This window comes from Leptonychotes weddellii, chromosome 3, assembly GCF_054177405.1.
Source record: "Leptonychotes weddellii isolate Sample4059 chromosome 3, ASM5417740v2, whole genome shotgun sequence".
Lineage (NCBI taxonomy): Eukaryota > Metazoa > Chordata > Mammalia > Carnivora > Phocidae > Leptonychotes > Leptonychotes weddellii.
In genome coordinates, this window is record NC_138371.1 from 72,565,501 (window position 1) to 72,579,901 (window position 14,401).

The 14,401-nt window shown below is 39.4% G+C and overlaps 1 pseudogene; it reads left to right on the forward strand.

Annotated features, from left to right (window-relative positions):
- Nucleotides 1-1,710: 1,710 nt before the first annotated feature.
- LOC102744980 (splicing factor 3B subunit 4 pseudogene) lies at nt 1,711-3,190 on the forward strand (annotated as a pseudogene).
- Nucleotides 3,191-14,401: the final 11,211 nt, after the last annotated feature.

A 14,401-nucleotide genomic window follows, 5' to 3' on the forward strand; every position in this document is an offset into this window, starting at 1 on the left:
CGAGCTTACCACCCTCTAGGACACCTGCAGTTGAGTACTATGCTGTCCAAGCATGTTTGTTCCACATATGTCAATGTACTTGTTATTAAAATCACACAATGAAATCAATAAAATATGGGGGCATAAGGAGAGGTGTGGAGTTTTTGTATGAAAACGAAGTTGATTGCTTTATAAAGACTTTTAAATATTAATGGCTAGAAAAAATTATTAACAGATTAAGTATTGAAAAAAAAAAAACACCTAAAAAGATTAGGGGGAACGATCACAGAAATTTAGGAGGACTTTGTACTCACAATATTTGGAAAGTTCTTGCTTCACTTTATTAATTTTTTAAAGATTTTATTTATTTAGAGTGCAAGTGGGGGGAGGGGCTTAGGGAGAGGAAGAGCAAGAACATCAAGCAGACTCCTGACGCAGCGTGGAGTCTGACACAAGGCTCAGTCCCATGACCCTGAGATCATGACCTGAGCTGAAATCAAGAGTCGGACACTTAACTGGACTGAGCCACCCAGGCGCCCCTTGCTTCACTTTAAATAAACCCAAACTGGGAATCATGGAGGATGTATTATGGGTGTATTGTATGAAAGAAAGATGCTGTTAAATTCTATTAGCAGATTTTTAATTTAAAAAAAAAAGGCCCTATATCAAAAGTTTGATGAATTAATGTATAGCTTTTTAAGTTTTAAATTGGAATGTTTATGAAATATATGTATCATGACTATGATTCTTTCCCTAAGCGTTCTTTTTATTTTTTTGTAGTCGATTGACCTGTCAACTACTGGTCTTGATCTCATCAGATTAGAGAACTTCTACCATATTGAAAATCTGGAGGAAAAACAAATCAGTTAGTTTCAAAATAGTTGGGGGGTTGATCTAAAACTATTGGTATGATTTTATCAGCACAGAGAAACAAAGCAACATTCTTAGATAAAGAACAAGCATACAAAGTTTAGGAGAATGCAGACTCCCAGGCCATGAGAGGTAAAATCTCTGTAGAAGAGTAAAAGGAGAGGAAGAGAAGGCTGAGAAGAACATTTGGAAAAAGCCCGGAGGAGCTAAGGGATCTGATTTTAGGGAATAGGCAATATCGAGCCACTGACTAATTTTGATCAGGACAGTGAAGAAGTATTTTAAGGAGTTTTTCTGGTAACAGTGCACAGGATGAGATGAATCCTCGATGGCAAATATATTTTTTTCTTGGGAGCAAACTCAGATAACTGGTATCGTTTCCCGGAACATTGTGATGAGGAATACAGCATGAGGCTGGTTGCAGGGAGAAGGGCGCCATTTTCTGTCGGTGATGCCTGCCAAGGCAAGGAAAAAGAGGCTGTAGTTTCTATACCTTTTATTCGTTGGCTCTGGGTCAGATTAAGGGTGAAGATAGTGGACAGATTTATGCCACCACAATAGCATGAGACATAATAAGGAAGGTATGAGAGATACTTTGAAAATAAATACTGATTTGGTTCTGTGGATAAAATTATGACTGGAATTAAAAAATTTTTTTGAGTCAAGCAAGATGCTTTGCCTTATTATTGACATAAGGAAGTCAATAGAATATAGTCATAAGGAGCACATAATTTAGGGTAAGACAGAATTCTGTTCAAAATCTAGACCTGTCATTTGCTATCTAAATAATTTGAGACATCCAAAATTTTAAAATTACAGGAAGGATTTAAAGCAGTAGCATACTGTCGGCGGTCAGAGGGCAGGATCGCTGCCTGGAGACGGTGGGAGCTCTTTCGCCATGGCGGCCTGGCCGAACTCCGGGTGGAACCAGGATGCCACTGTCTATGTTGGGAGCCTGGACGAGAAGGTTAGCGAACCATTGCTGTGGGAGCTATTTCTCCAGGCAGGGCCAGTAGTCAACATCCACATGCCAAAGGATAGAGTCACAGGTCAGCACCAAGACTATGGCTTTGTAGAATTCTTGAGTGAGGAAGATGCCGAGTATGCCATTAAGATCATGAACATTATCAAACCCTATGGGAAACCAATACAGGTGAACAAAGCATCAACTCACAACAAGAACCTGGACGTGGGGGCTGACATTTTCATTGGCAATCTAGACCTGGAGATTGGTGAGAAACTGCTTTATGATACTTTCAGCGCCTTTTGGGTCATCTTACAAACCCAAAAGATTACAAACAAATCTTACAAACCCCAAAGATTATGTGGGACCCTGACACAGGCAACTCCAAAGGTTATGCCTTTATTAATTTTGCTTCATTTGATGCTTTGCGTGCAGCTACTGAGGCCATGAATGGGCAATATCTCTGTAACCTCCCTATCACTGTGTCTTATGCCTTCAAGAAGAACTCCAAGGGTGAGCACCATGGCGCAGCAGCTGAACGACTTTTGGCAGCCCAGAACCCGCTGTCCCAGGCTGACCACCCTCATCAGCTGTTTGCAGATGCACCCCTTCCACCCTCAGCCCCCAATCCTGTGGTATCATCACTGGGGTCCGGGCTTCCTCCACCAGGCATGCCTTCTCCTGGGTCCTTCCCACCCCCAGTGCCACCTCCTGGAGCCCTTCCACCTGGGATACCCCCAGCCATGCCCCCACCACCTATGCCTCCTGGGGCTGGAGGACATGGCCCACCATCAGCAGGAACCCCAGGGGCTGGACATCCGGACATGGACACTCATATCCTCCCCCATTCCCACCGGGTGGGATGCCCCATCCAGGGATGTCTCAGATGCAGCTGGCCCACCATGGCCCTCATGGCTTAGGACAACCCCATGCTGGGCCCCCAGGCTCTGCGGGGCAGCCACCACCCCGACCGCCACCTGGAATGCCTCATCCTGGACCTCCTCCAATGGGCATGACCCTCAAGGGCCTCCGTTTGGATCTGCCATGGGTCACCCAGGTCCTATGCCTCCACATGGGATGCGTGGACCTCCTCCACTGACGCCTCCTCATGGATACACTGGGCCTCCACGACCCCCACCGTATGGCTACCAGCGGGGGCCCCTCCCTCCACCCCGGCCCACCCCCCAGCCTCCAGTTCCCCCTCGTGGCCCACTTCGAGGCCCTCTTCCTCAGTATTTTCTGTTCTCTTGCTTCCTGGTCTATCTTCCCAATATCTTTTCAGTTCCTTGGACCAATCAGAGTTGCTGTAACTCCCTATGGCTAAGGCACTAATCCCTCTCAGGCCTTTTTTTTTTTTCTTAAGTGTAATGTTTTTCACAGGCAGTTTTATTTTTTTTCTATGTTGGTCCTAAGTTTTTTGCAAATGCACAGAGAAAATAAAACTAAACTCCTTGTTTAAAAAAATAAATAAATAAAGCAGTAGCATACTGTCTATCGTAAAATAAGTACCCAGGAAATAATATTTATTATGTTGAGAGCATGGCCAATGAAAATCTGGCTTAAAAAATATTTTACTAATTTTTGTCTCATTATGGACTGCTTTAAAAATAAAAATCCATAGAGTTATTGTTCTAATAGTTGGGATTTTCTAGCTTCTTATCCCAAAAATGAAACTGAACTGACTTTAGATAAAAAATAAATTATAATCTGTATTTCCCGGTCTTTGGAAAAGAGGCACCAACATTTGTTTTTCTACGAGAAGCTAGAAATTATAAAATACCCCTCTGTCTGGACCGCTATTTGCCCACCATTTGTGGAAATAATCAAAAGCTTTGTAAATGAGGGTTTACCATAGCTATGAAACTACGGTCTGAACTGCAAAAATTTTGCTACGCCCATACACAGGCATTGCAATCGATTTCTCCTCCTATCTCTACCCAGCGGGCAGTGATTGCTTGGCAATGCATATGAAAACACTGGGCATCCATTCACAGGAGTTCCTGATTTGTTTGTGAGAAGCTGTGATGTTCATTTGCAATCAGGTTTTGGCAAACTCTTGGCAGAGAATTTCTTTATAAAAAAGTACAGAGCTCTTCATTTGGCAGAACTCTTTAATATGTAGGTTTGTATTTCCTGTCTTCTACTTTCCTTAAAAAATGTTGTAGAAACACACACATACCCATTCATTAAGCACTTTGAAGCAGCAATCTGTATATTTCCAAACAAAACATTGCTTTACCAACATGGTTGATTGTTCCAAACAAAGTCTCTTTTCTGCGGAATTCTACCAACTGAAATTTGAGACTGAGAGCCAAAAAAAGTAGACTTTGGCTAGCTATAAAGTTTGTTACTTGTGGCAGAGATAGACATGAACCAATTTTAATCTAAGGGAAATATCATGAGTCTTCATATTATTATTTCCAGATCTCCTACATTGCATGGAGAAATCTGTTCAGGGTCTGAATACTCTAGAACTGATTTCTTTTCAAAACCTATTCCTTCCCGACAAATTTTTCCCCTGAATCCACTTGGAAATGACGAACTTTTGGGTTCAATGTAAAAGTAATAAAGCTGTGACATATTAAACATATATATTTACAGCGATGACGAATCATTGTGGTTATCTCTCTTACTGTTGATTACTCAAACACAGCCAATTCCAAGCCTGTATGTGTTAAAAGACAACATCAAAAAGTCTGACATCCAAAATGCTATCTTGCATGGAATGAAACATCAGTTAATGGGCGAAAAAACATCCATTCACGGCATAAAAATTTGAGAAACTTTCTGCCTTTACAGCGTGAGCAGAAGGAAATCCCAACAGAGGATGTTCCTAAATCCTCTGCCCCCAGCTTTTCAAAGGGCCCAGAAATTGCACCCAGCAAAGATGCCCTGTCAAAATGATTTAAAAGGAGGAAAGAAAGTTGCTAGAGGGGAATTCATACTCCAGATAAAAGAAAACAACTTTAAGTGGTCTTTGCTGGTGGCCTATGTTGAGACATAGAACAGCCCAGACGGCTGTTTTTCCAAGAGGTTAAATTTCAAAAAGAGGAAACAACAGCAAACAGGCTGCCAATTTACTGAACAATGTCACAACTGGCTGGAGATGTGTTCAAAGTAAAACTACTGATTTACAAATTCCTGGGTCTAACATGCTCTTAAATATTAACACTTCTTAGGAAACTTTAGAGCTTGTGTGTCACGTTTATGACTCTGGGTAGACAAGGCTCTATCCAAACAGACTGGTCTTCATGACAATTCTTCGCCCTGTAATTAAGCCCCACTGGGGGGAAACCACTGTGAAGTCAACCTTTGATGCCAGGAGCAGCCCCTGGTGCCCAAAGACGCAGGCTGGAGTTCATACCCCATGCATTTCTGTGTGGTGTACGTTGAAGGGGGATGTTTACAGCACGATTCCAAAATAATAATCGTAGCAGATAGAACATTATGTTTTCTTTTTATCAGACACTGAGAGCTGGTTTGGGAAGGCGAGCTGGCCTGCTGGAGAAGGGGGTGGGGGAGGGGCCACCGGCAGGGACTCCTGGAAAGAAAATGTGTTTGGAGAGGGAGGAGGAGCACAGAAAGAGAAGTGAGTGTTGAAGAGCCATCATTCTAACATTTTAGGAAGGTCTAACAGGCTTTAAATATCCATTATACCTCAGGCAGTGCTTCCTTCCAGAAAGTAGAAATCTCTCCAACTTATTCAGCTGTAAGCAGGGTCCAAGGATCCACTCACAAAAAAAAATTTTAAGTAGGTCTGGTGAAGGTTTCAGGACTGGATATATGAAACCATTAAATATATATTTTTAAGAAGAGAAACAGTAACCTGAAATGTATACTCCTTTTTTTTAGTGTTTACTCCTTTAACTGGAAAAGTACTTAAGTTATCATGTAAAAAATATGTACACAAACACCTAGGAAAGCATAAGACATTGCATGAAAGCTGCATGACAATTAATTGTACTGTAGACATTCATTTTACATAGTTATGTGTTAATTCATGTATATCTATCCATCTATCCATCTGTCTATCATCTCTACCTAGGTATCCTTGGAGAAGGAAAAGTGTAAGAACAGTATATTAGAGGAAATGATAGTGTTGATGGTCACTATAGTCTCAAGTTTCTATAACATCAGTGAATGGTTTTTAATAAATGTCTGTTTTTCATCCAGAGGTAAAAACATATACAGTGATAGAGCACAAGTCGACACGTTATTACTGTGTTATGTCCAATTTCCTTAAGTAAGAAAGTAATAACCAAGATTCACTGAGTGTTTTTCACCTGCCAGCATCTATGCAGAGCACTTTATACATCTTATGTCATTTAATCCTTGTAAGAAACCTAAGGAGACAGAGCCCATTATGATCCCCATTTTCAGCTAACAAGACGGAGGCTTAGAAAAACAACTTGGCCAAGGCCCACTAAGCAGAGTCATAGGTAATGTTCTAGAGGATGAATGATGTGACTCTAGATTTATCCAAATTGGTTTAATAATTAACGATGCCATAAGTGGTTCCTTTTATATTGTCTAAGGAAGAGGTTTTAGAGAAGTTAGTTAAGGTTTAAAAAAAAAACCAGTGCCTGAGAAAGCAGCCTACCAGGACACAGAGCTCATGAGCTTCTGGGAAACAGATGACCTGGGTTTCTCGTCTGGCTCTATCACTTCTAGATGGTAGCTGCATAATCTTTGGCAATGTGTTCATATATTAGAAAGAGATTACTTATAATCTTATCACATGAATGTATGACTTTAACATTTACTTGATTGGGTTCCTTTGGTTCTTTATGTAGATGATGGCCATTATTAATTCTAGAACTAGCTTGTAGTCCAGCAATACACAGGGCTAGAAATCCATTTTTTTTTTTTTGCATATTGTTGTAACAAGCAGGTATTTTTTTTTTTTTGCTATAAAGCAATATTTCCAAGCTGTCATACCATCATGATATCAAAAAGTATGCACAAGAAGTACTTTTGTCTACAGCTAGATATAATTCCTCAGTGCTCTTGGGTTATAATAAAGGAAACTTGAACCTTTAAGATAATGTCTCATGAAAGATGGTTTAAATTTTATTTTTTTTAATTTTTTTTAAAAGATTTTATTTATTTGACAGAGAGAGAGACAGCGAGAGAGGGAACACAAACAGGGGGAGTGGGAGAGGGAGAAGCAGGCTTCCCGCAGAGCAGGGAGCCCGACACAGGGCTTGATCCCAGGACCCTGGGATCATGACCTGAGCCGAAGGCAGACGCCTAACGACTGAGCCACCCAGGCGCCCCGAAAGATGGTTTAAATTTTAAACAACAATATTCACCAGCAAAAATCAAATCACAGCAGCCCTGAAACTAAGCTTTGGGTTACTTCTCATATACTGTTTACTTAATCTAATACAATGTCACCTCATGTATCATTTTTTGTGTAAAGAATTGCCACTCCCATATCATTGGTCCCATAAAGAACACAGAAGATGTTATTTTAAATGTGCCTATTTATACTGAAAAGATAAATGTTTATTCTTTACCAACAATATGGAGTTAGCAATGTGGAGTTTACCAATAAGTAACAATGTGCTGTGTTCGTTATTTCAACATAAATGATTATGTTACAAAGGTGGAGCAGGGGAATCTGCATTTTTAACAAACGTCTCAGGTAATTCTCGTACGTACCCCAAATCGAAACCTGCTGGCCTAGGTGGTAGGGTTTCTGTTGAATACTCCTATAAGTTTCTTTTCCAATCTTCCCTCCCCTTCTTAAGGAACCTGCTTTCACCCTGTGTGTACGAGGTCTGAGTCCCACAGGCCCAACTATGGACCATGGTTAATTAGAACAGAGATGTTCCCCAGAACCAAAATGGGTCCTTGAGCCATTCTCTCTGGTGAATTGTCATTCAGACCCAGAAACTGGTTAACCTCTGCTAGGTACTGAGAAGTAATGGAAAATGAGTCATTCACGTGGTTAAAGATGAATTTTCTAGCCCCAAAGTTGGAACTAAAATATATAAGTAGATAGATAGATAGATGATAGATAGGTAGATAGATAGATAGAAAGATGGATAGACAGAGAGAGAGAGATAGGGAGCTAGATAAAGATATCTTTACAGAAAAAAAGCCTCACATAGTGAGAATAAGACTAAAGGAAATTTAGTATCACTTCCTCTGTCCCCAAAACCAAGTGTGAAAAAAGGGGAGAATTCCTAGCCAAATAAGAACTAAAGGCTCTAGCTTCTTACCTTCCTAGGCAACATATAGCATCTGTTAAAATGGATGTAATATTTAGATTCAATTTAGATCATTCAGTCTAGATTTAAGGCTGGCAGGCTTGGAGTATATTAGCCCATAGTCTGACCTAAGGCAGAAAGCTTGCTTCAAGGTGGCAGAGGGAAGGGGACAGGCACAAGCTCCTCGAGACAACTTTCCCAGAGTCTCTTCTAGCACTCAAGACAGGAGTGGTCAGGCTTGGCTGAGGAAAAGTGAGAATGAGTCTGCAGAAAGAAAGAATTAAGTACTTGTGAAGGGAGAAACTCGTCCTGCCCTGGGGTTCTGTGAGATACTGTTGATCCCTCCCAATAAATCCCTCCCCTTGACTTTCTGAGGTTTTTTCCTTTTGTTTTGTTTTGCTTAGTATAATGTGTGTAGTTTTTTGTTCTTTGCAATGAAGTAATTCCTGACCAAGGTAGCCCCAGTAGGCAAAAAATAAGGACTATTAGAGCATGAATTTACAAGGTGCCTCGGCTACTTGGTTCACTGATGCCTGAAATTCTATAGGAGCTTTTTTACTATTTTCATGTCATTTTTAATTTCATGTCATTTGTTTTATTTGCACTCATTCAAATGTAATATTTCTGAGAATAATAATAACTCCTGAGGGTCCATAAATCGTCTATGCCCTCAGGATATCGGGATTCTCCCTGTGAGCAGGGTTTGGTACATAAGCCCCCAGAACAGAGGTGATGCCAACACCACTGTAATTGCTGCTAACTTCCTCCAGCGATCAGTTCCTGCTGCCCGAAACCTCAGCGTGAGAGGAGGACCATCAGAGAGCCTCCTTCTTGGTTTGCTCTACCTGGCAGGGGCTAGCAGAGGCATTTCATACACAGCGAGGCAAGAATTTCTCACAGTAACCCGATGATGTTATCAACATTAGTGCTCATGAAGACTTGGAGGATCAGAGAGTTCAAGACAGTAGCTCAGCAAGCACTAAAATTAGAACGGTTCCATCTGTCTGACTCAGTCTTATCTATCTATCTATCATCTATCTATCTATCTATTTATTTATATAAAGATTTTATTTATTTATTTGACAGGGAGAGAGAGAGCACAAGCAGGGGGTGCAGAGGCAGAGGGAGAAGCAAGCTCCCCGCTGAGCAGGAAGCCCGATGTGGGGATCGATCCCAGGACCCTGGGACCATGACCTGAGCCGAAGGCAGACGCTTAACAACTGACCCATCCAGGCTTCCCTCAGTCTATCTTTTTAACCCTGGCTAGGATAAAAGAGGAAGCTAGAGTAAGGGATAGAGCTAAAACAATTAAGGTTGTGAATACATTTATACAATTTAACTTTTTGCCTGGGCTCTCTCTGAGAGGAAATTTATTACTTCTTAACATTTGTAAGCTAAAACAGTATGTGCTATATTAACTGGGAACAGCCCACCTTATTATATAGAGATAGAAGCAACATCGCATTTACCTAAATCTGCCATTCTCTAGCTCAGGTTTTCAAATAACTCTCTGTAAATAGTCATGAGAAGATGCAGTTTTAGAAGAATTTTTGCTCATAAGAATGCTCATGCTGGGGCGCCTGGGTGGCTTAGTCGTTAAGCGTCTGCCTTTGGCTCAGGTCATTATCCCTGGGTCCTGGGATCGAGCCCCGCATCGGGCTCCCTGCTCTGCGCGAAGCCTGCTTCTTCCTCTCCCACTCCCCCCGCTTGTGTTCCTACTCTCGCTGTGTCTCTCTCTGTCAAATAAATAAATAAAAATCTTAAAAAAAAAAAAAAAGAATGCTCATGCTAATAGTATGTAGATGAGAACTAAAATGAATTAAGAGGACTCTTTCATCAAAAAGTGCTTAGGAAGGATGAAATTTATTTAAAATGTTAGGTGTCTGTGATTTATGATTTTTAAAAAATCAGCATAAACTCCCTCTCCCACAATTTTAACTGGGAGATGCTATCTCATTAACCAAGTTGCATAGGAGTACGCACCAATGGTGAAAACTTCGGTGGAAGACACTTAGCCCTTGAGAGTGGGACACTTCTCTAATGTCACAATTTGAAAATTCATCCTGCCTCTTATGTGTAGGTTTATATGCTCTTTTAACCTACCTCTCCCAACACCTGGATTAAAAATAAGCTGGACCAGTTTTGATAAATACACAGTAAAGTGACAATCTCATGCATGAAGTCCTTTTAAGAATGAAATAAAATGACTTTTCTCGCACAAATGCCTAGTAGAAAGAAAATCTTTATTAAGTCAAGTTCTGCATTTTAAGAAATCTGATTGTTAACTTCATGTCCATTAACACAGGCTAATCATCTACATTACAAAATATGAACATTTAGAGAAGTTTTTTTTCCCCAAACTCTAATTAGGGAAAGAATGAATGAATGAATGAATGAATGAATGAAATTTGTGTAATTCTTTTGACAGTTCAACACCTATGCATATTATTACATGACCCATTTGGTAGAGGATAATCTATATTGCAAAATATAAAATGATGCGATGGTCTGTGCTAGACTGTGGTCTCTTTATCATTTAATTTGTTGCTTCTGAGAGTCCAGTTTTTAAATAAGAAAGAATTGCCGTACTACAGTTCTCATTATTTGGTTCTCTACCCACTTAATAGAATGAAATGGCAAATTTTAAATTGTTCAGTTTATGTACAAAGTATAGATTTTCTGACTGGGTAATTTAGATTGCCCAGCATGAATAGACTGGTTAAATTTTCAGATTAACCCCATTGGCTAGATAATTACCTACTATATTAGGAAGTTCTGGCTGACAAGTTCTGGCAACTTACCTAGAAAAACTGGAGTCAACACCACCAATATAGGTGTAAAGGATTTTAAAAATAATTCTATACAAATATTCATTTGTATGATTTTTCACCTCATAAATAGTGGTTGTTCTTCCTTGTTTTCTTAGGTAGTGCTATTGAGTAGTATGTGAGAAATCTGTTACACATAAAAATCTCCTTACCCGCAAGTTGCCGCAATAGGAATACACCTATTAAAATTTGTGTTATTTCTTATAAGAGAAATTAAATTTAACCACATTACCCAAACAAGATGGAGACATAATGGTCTTCAAGTAATGTAGAGACATTCAGATTTGGCTTGACCTCACCTTTAGGCTCTGAGGAACTTGGGGTGTGAGAAAATAAACGATACTAGCTAGCTCCTGGATTGGTTTATCATGGAAGACGTCATGCTAGCCCTTAGCACCAAGGCTGTTTATCCTGCTTGAGCTCCAAGCCCAAGAGAGTAAGAAGGGAGACAGCGACTCAGATTTCTCCACTTCCCCATCCCACCTTAGTAATCTCTTCTTCTATGCTTCCATTTTGAGAAAAATCCTCGTCTAGTGTTTGAAACTGCCCCCAACAGGTGGTAGCCTGTTGGGCTTTAGCAATTATGCCTTCAGACAGCACCACCCCAATACTCATGTGGGAGATATGAAGCCACAGGGCCGTGTGTCCTAATCCTGGCTTTGCTTCCTGGGACCTGCAGGAAGGCAACAAAAGCAGAGCTACTCTAAACTTTACATGCTTTGCTGACTCCTGATGTGTATGTGTGTGTTTACAAAGTTTACTAGGCTATATTAGAATATATACAAAATGCGGTACTACAGAGAACACCCATTTAAAAAATAAAATTTTGGGGCGCCTGGGTGGCTCAGTCGGTTGAGCGTCTGCCTTCGGCTTGGGTCATGGTCTTGGGGTCCTGGGATTGAGCCCCACGTCAGCCGTCGGGCTGTCTGCTCAGCAGGGAGTCTGCGTCTTCCTCTGTGCTCTCACTCTCTCAAATAAATTTAAAGATTTAAAAATAAATACGTAAAAATAAAAAATAAAATTTTATCAAGTTCATTGAACGTCCTGTATACTCTTCCCCAATTGCATCTACTTAACTTCTTGACAAGAATTACTGCTTTTTTGAATTTGGTATTTATCACTACTATGCATTTATTTTTTCCTTATTTAGCCTTTCACACTGTCTAAAAATTCTAACATGTCTCTCTTAAGATAATTAATTTTAGTTTATAATAAACCAAATAAAAGGAGTGAATTTTAATTAAATATGAAAAAGATATTTCTATAGAGAATAACATATTATGGTAACTTTGCTAACAGTGGTTAAAAGAATCAAAATGGTCTATTTTGGAGACTTTATCTTATGCTAAATATACTGCCCCTAAAACCACATCACTTAGTTATTCTCTTGATCAAATTTGCAATTTTAGTACCTTTAGTACTTTAGTACCTTTAGTACCTTTGTGCTGTAAATCACACAAAGAGTTTTAAAAAGGAGGGAAACTAGCATACAGAAATCTTATTTCTGAAATAGGCTGACTGGTATGAAAGAGAAAAATTGAAAAATCTAGAATTAGAGAAAGTCAGATATATTTAGAAAAAAATAAATAAAAATAAAATCTAAATTAAAAATAAAAAAATAAAATTTAATTGATTTAAGAGACGGTTAAGGTGACTACGAACATATTTAAGCTGAAACACAGATGATTAGAACTCAGTTTATTTTAGCAGTGCTCTTCCAGAAGATTTTATAAAAATAGAAAATGAAACAAAAGGAAATTCAGCATAAGTGCTTGGCAATACTCTTTGAAATTCATAAGGGCAATTTCTTTCCAACCTTCATTTACCTTTTCTCATGAAACATTCCAAGAACAAACTAAGAGTTATTGAAATCATTTATCATTTTCTCCCCTTTGGAAAGGTGATGCCACTTTAGAGGTGTGGTGAATTTCCACTCTTTAGAGCTGGGAAATCACAATTTCCAAGCTGGGCTCTGCCTTTTAATAAAACACTCCATATATTGTTAAACTATTTATATTGCATACACCCCATTTTAAATAATTTATCCTACAAAATTGCAAAACAAATAAGACAAAGAGTAAGTATTTGTATTCCAAAAAGAATTCACTTGAAAATGGGGAAGTTTCCTTAAAGGTGAAAAATTTGTGTGTGTCTTGATTTCAAAATAATAAAAATATTGTTTATGTGTTTCTAAAACTGAATTTCAGAAACAACTTCTTTTTCTTTCTTTTTTTGGATAAATTTGTCTGCATATATTTAAAAATGCATGCAGGATTCAAGGTACTGTTCAAGTCCTGTAAACCCTCCAAAGTTTTTTGTTATTTTTGTATATACTATTTTTCCAGGCACATTTATAAAAGAATCAGAATCCCCCAAGATTATTGCTCTAGGAGTCCAAGAAAATTGACTTTTTTAGTGCTCAAGTACAAAATGATACTGGCAGACATTGTACCTCCAGAGAGGGAAAACATAAGGACTTGTTCTGGTATTAGTATTAAAAACAATGGATTTCAACAATGATGTAGGTCTTGTTGGCCATTGCTTATTCACAAAAACAAATTATGCCTATCTAATTCAAATGAACTGTTGCCCTTATAGAAATGAAAAGGTCACCAGCATGCATGCTTTATTTTATAATGTTTTCTTTTGGAAAACTTATTCAGATAACATCTAGGCATGAATTCCTTGCCTTTTCAGGAACAGTTGTTTTATTGGGGAGGAGGGCGGTGGGCATATGCAATAATATTTTAAAAGAACTAAGCTCTATTTAGCAGATCTTGGAGAAACTAACCTAAGTGGTTGGCCTTGAGGATTTGAAATCCCGGAATTTTTCTCTCCAAATTTCAGTTTTTCATAGAAATTTGGAATATATATATTCAAATGAATAAGGGTATCATTAGATTTATATGAGACAGGGAAAAACTCAGTGCAAATACAAGAAAAGTAATCCATCCTATTTTCCTGAGGGTTCCAAAGTTCTGCAGTTGACTTCGAGCTGATACAGCCATAGGTAAGAATCTAAAAACCAGGTGCAGTGGGCAGAAGGTTGCACTGGAGATTCCTGTATCCTCGTCTCCACATCCTGCAGCCCTGTCTTATCTCCCCTAGTTGAGTGTGAAGTGAACTGTAAATGGGATGGAATGTCTGTCGCTCCTATCAGTCTATTACCTGATATGGCAAGGTGAAAAGATTATGGCAATGTAACCAACGCCCTGAATCAGTTGATTTTGATTTAAATAAAGGGGGATTAACCTGAGAGTGTCCGTCTTAATCAAGTGAGTCCCTCCAAAGAGAGCCTGGAGGTCGGTAGTGTTCTCTCCTGCACGCCTTGAAGAAGTAAGCTGAGATCTACAGCTGCAGGAAAGTGGATTCCCACTTTCTTGGGAGGTTGAAGGAGGACCTTGAGCTTCTGATGAAATTGCAGCCCTAACACCGTCTCCCATTCTCCTATGCTGGTTGCTTTTAGAATCTTCTGTTCCTAGCATGCTGGTAGTTTACATCCATGGACTTTTGAGTATATTCGGTTGTGGGTGTGAATCCATGAC